Raw genomic sequence first — 7,253 nt, 5'->3', positions numbered from 1 at the left:
CTAAGAACGCCATTCTCTCGATCCAAAACTCGCAATTGCTGAACTTAGTGAATAATTTTCTATCTTACATTGTTTGTAGAGCCGTTCTGATGCAAACACGGATGGTCAAGCTCCAAGGAAAGCATGGGACCCTTTAGAATTGCCGGAGGGACCAATTACGAGGGGACGATCGAAGAGATTCAAAGAAGCATTGCAGGGGCTTATGAGCAAGGAGGAAGGACTTACAAGCGAGGTGAAAAGTGCTGGAGGGTTTTTGATGCATGGAAGTGAGTTTGGAAGTCACAAGAACATTATTCAAGTGATAGATGAAGTTGAATCCAGCAGCATCGGCGCCCGAGCGGCCAAAGATTACCGCCCGAGCGCCATACTTACTGTCCTAGGCGAAGGATTCCAGAAGGCTTCGCGCCCGAGCGGTAATAATCTACCGCCCGAGCGCGAGTAGTCCAGAAGTACCGGCGCTCGAGCGGGCAAATCCTACCGCCCGAGCGTGAGCCAATTTCGGAAGAATCCTAGTTTCCTAGTTAGAGTTTTAATTATTATGGCAACTAGATTTTTTTGTTGTCTTTTTTATATAAGACATATCTTGGACGAAATTTTACAGACAATACACATATTATTTTGATTTTTATCAAAGTTTAGAGTTTTTCTCTCAAACATTCAAAGCTTCGCTTTGTTATTCAGAAATCAAACTTATCAAAGTTTTAAACTTTGTGGCGTTTGTCGATCGTGCTTGTGCGGATTGTCGTTGACTAGTTCTTCGAAGGTTCGTTATAATTACGATTGTTTATCTCGTGATTATTTGTTGCTAGACTTTTCATAGTTTAGAGGTGAATATCACAACATACACACTTGATTCAAAAGATCGGGACCACAACGATTCTTTGTTTGATATTGAATTGAGGGCACGATTCGATTTTAATCGTGTTTGCTATTCATTCGTACAAAGATTCACATCATTTGGTATCAGAACATAGGTTTATTGAAATCAAGTAAGTTATCTTGTTAAATTTCAGATCTGTGTTATTTCTTCAATCGTTTTCAGATCTGTTTCGTTCTATCGTTATTCAATTTTTGTGAAACAGTGTTTCTCGAAAATTAGGTCAATTTTCTTCATTTTTTTTGGGGTTTTCGAGTTGTACTCAGCCTTAAAAAAAAGTACAAAATTTCAAAAATTTGCCTACATTATTGTTTTGGTATATTGTTCTATTCCCTTTATAGAGTCATATTCAATTGTCTCTCACAGTCAAAAAAAAATAATAAATAATATTCCTTATATTCGAATTTCTTGTCTACACAGTCCAAGTGAGTCGGTCGCATTTGTTCACAAGTTTGAACCTTGATTGTTTGATATACCCAGGATACAAAGCTTGAGCACTTCCAAGAGGTCTTTCAAAATTTGAGTGATACACTTGAGTGCGAGTGACTTTTCTTTGGAGTGAACGGTGAGTATTTGTTGTGAGCAAACAAAATTGTGAGAAAAGACGAGTGAATTTCTTTGGAGTGACCGTGAGCATTTGGGTGAGGATTATTTTATTTCTACTAACCTTTTCTTGCAGGTACAAATTTGACATTAAATGGAGAGGGAGGTAGGAGGTAGTTCGAATTCGGGGTTGTCTAAGGCCCAAATAGATGCGTTGTTTGGGGATTTTAGTAGGATGATGACGACCCAAATGGAGTCGTTGCATGAGAGGTTGGATAAACTTGAGGTTAGTGTTAGTGGGGGTAAACCTAAGCCTAGGGATTTGGGTAGAGATGATGAGGAATATGATCTGGGAGGAGGCGATGAGAGTCAAAATGAGAATTGGGGTAGGAATGGAGGAGGTAGAGGATTTGGGAGAGGAAAAAAGGAAGCCATGCGGGGTAGATATGAGGAGACTAGGGAAGATGGTCACATGGGTAGCATTAAGATGAAAATTCCATCGTTCCATGGGAAATCTGACCCGGAGGCATATCTAGAGTGGGAAAAAAGGGTAGAGTTCGTATTTGAATGTCACCACTACTCCGAACAAAAGAAGGTGAGGTTGGCGGTGGTTGAATTCTTAGACTATGCTCTCATTTGGTGGGATCAATTAGTGACCACTAGAAGGAGGTATAATGAGAGACCCATTGAGTCTTGGGATGAGATGAAGAGGGTCATGAGAAAAAGGTTTGTGCCCAATCACTATTATAGAGAGGTTTTTAAGAGGCTACAAACTTTGAGGCAAGGAGCTAAGAGTGTGGAGGACTACTATAAGGAGATGGAGGTAGTCATGATTAGGGCAAATACCGAGGAGGATAGTGAGGCGACCATGGCATGTTTTCTTTGTGGTTTGAACAGGGAGATTCAAGATCAAGTGGAGCTTAGGAACTACTTGGACCTTGACGAGATGGTGCAAATGGCCATAAAGGTGGAACAACAACTCAAAAGGCGTGGAGTTGGCCGCACCAACCAAACTGGAGGTACGTCTTCTTCTTGGCGACCAAATGTGGCAAAGCGTGATGATAGCAAAGTGGTGACCAAGCCTAAGATTGAGACAAAGCAAGAGGCACCTAGACACGGAGTGCAAGGTAAAACTGAAATTCATTCTACTCGTTCTAGAGATACTAAATTTTTTAGATGTCAAGGGTTGGGTCATATTGCTAGTGAGTGTCCTAATAAGAGGGTAATGTTTTTGAATGTGTATGAGTCTCAAAGTGAAGGAGATGGCGAGGGTAGCGATGATGATATGCCTGCGTTGGAGGATCCCGATGAGGGATATGGAGCGGTTATAGGAGAAGCGCTAGTGACTAGGCGAATCATGAGTGCCCAAGTCAAGGATGAGGAGGCTAGCCAAAGGGAGAATTTGTTCCACACTAGATGTTTTGTGAATGGTAAGGTTTCCAATGTAATCATAGATGGGGGGAGTTGCACTAATGTGGCTAGTGTTGAGATGGTGGAAAAATTGGGATTGCCTACAATAAAACATCCTCAACCATATAGGCTTCAATGGTTGAATGATTGTGCGGAGGTGAAAGTAAATAGGCAAGTTCTAGTGTCTTTTTCTATTGGGAATTATGTGGATGAGGTCTTGTGTGACGTGGTGCCCATGCATGCTTGTCATATTTTGTTGGGTAGACCATGGAAATTTGATAGGCACGTTACTCATGATGGGTTCAAAAATCGTTATTCATTTGTTTTAAAGAAAGAATCCATTGTATTGCTTCCTTTGTCCCCAAAGCAAGTATTGGAGGACCAATTGAAAAAGAAAAAGAGAGATGAGGCCGAAAAAAAGAGTGAACTAAAAAGTGAGATGGCCTTTGAAAAAAAAATGAAATGGCTGAAAAAAAGAGTGACCAAAAGAGTGAGATAGCCATAAAAACAAAAAAAGAGAGGAAAGAAAATGAGGGAAAAGAAAAGGAGAGGAAAGAGGCCAAAAAGAAATCATATATGGCCCAAAAAGGTGAGTTGAAACAATTGTTGCACACACATGAACCACTTGTGTTAATTCTTTACAAGGAGATCCTCCTTAACACAAGTGATATAGCCGGATCCCTTCCGAGCGTTATTGTTTCACTATTGCAGGAATTTGACGATGTATTCCCGGAGGAGCTACCTCAAGGTTTACCACCATTGAGGGGGATTGAACACCAAATTGATTTGGTGCCCGGGAGTGCCTTGCCGAACCGTCCAGCTTATAGGAGTAATCCGGAGGAGACTAAGGAGCTGCAACGACAAGTTAGTGAGCTATTAGATAAAGGGTTTGTGCGTGAGTCCATGTCACCCTGTGTGGTGCCTGTTTTACTAGTCCCTAAGAAAGATGGCTCCTGGCGTATGTGTGTGGATTGTAGGGCAATCAATAACATAAACATTAAGTATAGGCATCCCATACCTAGACTAGATGATATGTTAGATGAATTGCATGGTTCTTGCATTTTTAGCAAAATTGACTTGAAGAGTGGCTATCACCAAATTAGGATGAGAGAAGGTGATGAGTGGAAGACTGCGTTTAAAACCAAATACGGGTTGTATGAGTGGATGGTTATGCCTTTTGGCTTAAATAATGCACCTAGCACCTTTATGAGGTTAATGAATCATGTCTTGCGTGCACACATAGGAAAGTTTGTTGTTGTTTATTTTGATGATATCCTAGTGTATAGCAAAAACTTGGATGAGCATGTTAACCACTTGAGGCTTGTTCTAATCACATTGAGAGCTGAAAATTTATATGCTAACTTGAAGAAGTGTGATTTTTGTACTAGAAAACTTGTCTTCCTTGGTTTTGTGGTAAGCTCACAGGGTATACAAGTTGATGAAGACAAGGTAAGTGCTATTCGAGACTGGCCAACGCCTACTACTGTTGGTCAAGTCCGAAGTTTTCATGGTCTTGCAAGCTTCTATAGGAGGTTTGTAAAAGATTTTAGCACATTGGCAGCACCAATGACGGCAGTGATCAAGAAGAACGTTCCATTTCATTGGGGCGAGGAGCAAGAGAAGTCCTTCAATCTCATTAAGCAAAATTTAATTAATGCTCCTCTACTTATTTTACCCGATTTTACTTACACATTTGAAATTGAATGTGATGCTTCAGGTGTAGGTATTGGTGGCGTGTTGATGCAAGGAGTAAGGCCGGTGGCTTACTTCAGTGAAAAGCTCAATCGGGCAGCGCTAAACTATCCCACATATGACAAGGAGTTCTATGCGCTTGTGAGGGCTCTTGAGACGTGGCAGCATTACTTGAGGCCTAAAGAGTTTGTGATTCATACGGATCATGAGTCTCTAAAGCACCTCAAAGGGCATCAAAAGCTGAACAAGCGGCATGCTAAGTGGGTGGCTTTCATAGAGACATTCCCCTACATGATCAAATATAAGCAAGGTAAAGAAAACATAGTGGCCGACGCACTATCACGGAGGTATGTGCGTTTCTCTACTTTGGAATCTAAAATCTTGGGGTTTGAGCTTGTTAAAGAATTGTATGTGCTAGATGATGATTTTAAATAAGTGTTTGAAACTTGTGTGCATGGTCCACATGATAAATTCTACTTGCATAAGGGTTTCTTGTTTAGAGAGGATAGATTGTGCATTCCTAAGTCCTCAATTCGTGAGCTACTTGTTAGGGAAGCACATGGGGGTGGTTTAATGGGACATTTTGGTGTGGCGAAAACTTTGAATGCTTTGCATGAACATTTTTATTGGCCACACATGAAGCGTGATGTTGAACGTATTTGTGAGAAGTGCATAACTTGTAGACAAGCTAAGTCTAGGACACTACCACATGGATTATATACACCACTTCCCGTCCCTAGTGAACCTTGGGTTGATATCTCTATGGACTTTGTTTTGGGGTTACCTAGGACAAAGAAGGGGAGGGACTCTATATTTGTTGTTGTGGATAGGTTTTCAAAAATGGCACACTTTATTGCTTGTCACAAGACTGATGATGCGTCTAACATTGCGGACCTGTTCTTTAGAGAAGTCGTTAGGTTGCATGGCATGCCTAGGACTATTGTGTCTGACCGTGATGTTAAATTCCTAAGTTACTTTTGGAAAACACTATGGGCTAAACTTGGCATTAATTACTGTTTTCTACGACCTGTCATCCTCAAACTGATGGTCAAACCGAGGTAGTTAATAGGACGTTAGGAACTTTATTACGTGCTATTCTTAAAAAGAACTTAAAGAATTGGGAAAATTGCTTGCCATTTGTTGAATTTTCTTATAATCGTTGTGTGCATTCTAATACTAGCTATTCGCCATTTGAAATTGTATACGGTTTTAATCCTTTGACTCCGTTGGATTTGATGTCTTTACCTGTGAGTGAAAGGTTAAACTTGGACGGCAAAAAGAAGGCTGAATTTGTTAGGGGGTTGCATGAAAAGGCCAAAGCCAATATTGAGAAGAAGAATGAACAATATGCTAAGCAAGCCAACAAAGGGAAGAAGAAGGTGGTATTTGAGAAGGGGGATTGGGAGTGGCTACACTTGAGGAAGGAAAGGTTCCCCGAGAAGAGACATTCAAAGCTATTACCTAGGGGTGATGGACCATTCCAAGTCCTTGAAAGGATCAATGACAACGCCTACAAACTCGATCTACCGGGTGAGTATAACGTGAGTTCTACTTTTAATGTTAGTGACTTGTCGTTGTTTGATGTAGGTGACGAACTGGATTTGAGGACAAATCCTTTTCAAGAAGGGGAGGATGATGCAAACACGGATGGTCAAGCTCCAAGGAAATCATGGGACCCTTTAGAATTGCCGGAGGGACCAATCACGAGGGGACGATCGAAGAGATTCAAGGAAGCATTGCAGGGGCTTATGAGCAAGAAGGAAGGACTTACAAGCGAGGTGCAAAGTGCTGGAGGGTTTTTGATGCATGGAAGTGAGATTGGAAGTCACAAGAACATTATTCAAGTGATAGATAAAGTTGAATACAGCAGCATCGGCGCCCGAGCGGCCAAAGATTACCGCCCGAGCGCCATACTTACTGTCCGAGGCGAAGGATTCCAGAAGGCTTCGCGCCCGAGCGGTAATAATCTACCGCCCGAGCGCGAGTAGTCCAGATTTACCGGCGCTCGAGCGGGCAAATCCTACCGCCCGAGCGCGAGCCAATTTCGGAAGAATCCTAGTTTCCTAGTTAGAGATTTAATTATTATGGCAACTAGATTTTTTTGTTATCTTTTTGATATAAGACATATCTTGGACGAAATTTTACAGACAATACACATATTATTTTGATTTTTTATCAAAGTTTAGAGTTTTTCTCTCAAACGTTCAAAGCTTCACTTTGTTATTCAGAAATCAAACTTATCAAAGTTTTAAACTTTGTGGAGTTTGTCGATCGTGCTTGTGCGGATTGTCGTTGACTAGTTCTTTGAAGGTTCGTTATAATTACGATTGTTTATCTCGTGATTATTTGTTGCTAGACTTTTCATAGTTTAGAGGTGAATATCACAACATACACACTTGATTCAAAAGATCGGGACCACAACGATTCTTTGTTTGATATTGAATTGAGGGCACGATTCGATTTTAATCGTGTTTGCTATTCATTCGTACAAAGATTCACATCACGTTCTCAAGTGCTGACTCTGCTCTTCTCTACCCTTCGAGTAAACCGGAATACCATCTATTATGACTATGATAAAATGATCCAGATACGACTGAAATACGCGATTCATGAGATCCATGAAGATCTCTGGCTCATTGGCCAACCCAAATGGCATGACCTTAAACTTTTAGTGCCCATACCGAGTTCTAAAAACCGTCTTATGAACGTCAGACTCCTTCACTTTCAACTG

The sequence above is a fragment of the Primulina eburnea genome, chromosome 1, assembly GCF_022965805.1.
Source record: "Primulina eburnea isolate SZY01 chromosome 1, ASM2296580v1, whole genome shotgun sequence".
Taxonomy (NCBI): Eukaryota; Viridiplantae; Streptophyta; class Magnoliopsida; order Lamiales; family Gesneriaceae; genus Primulina; species Primulina eburnea.
Note: the sequence above shows the minus strand (reverse complement) of the source record.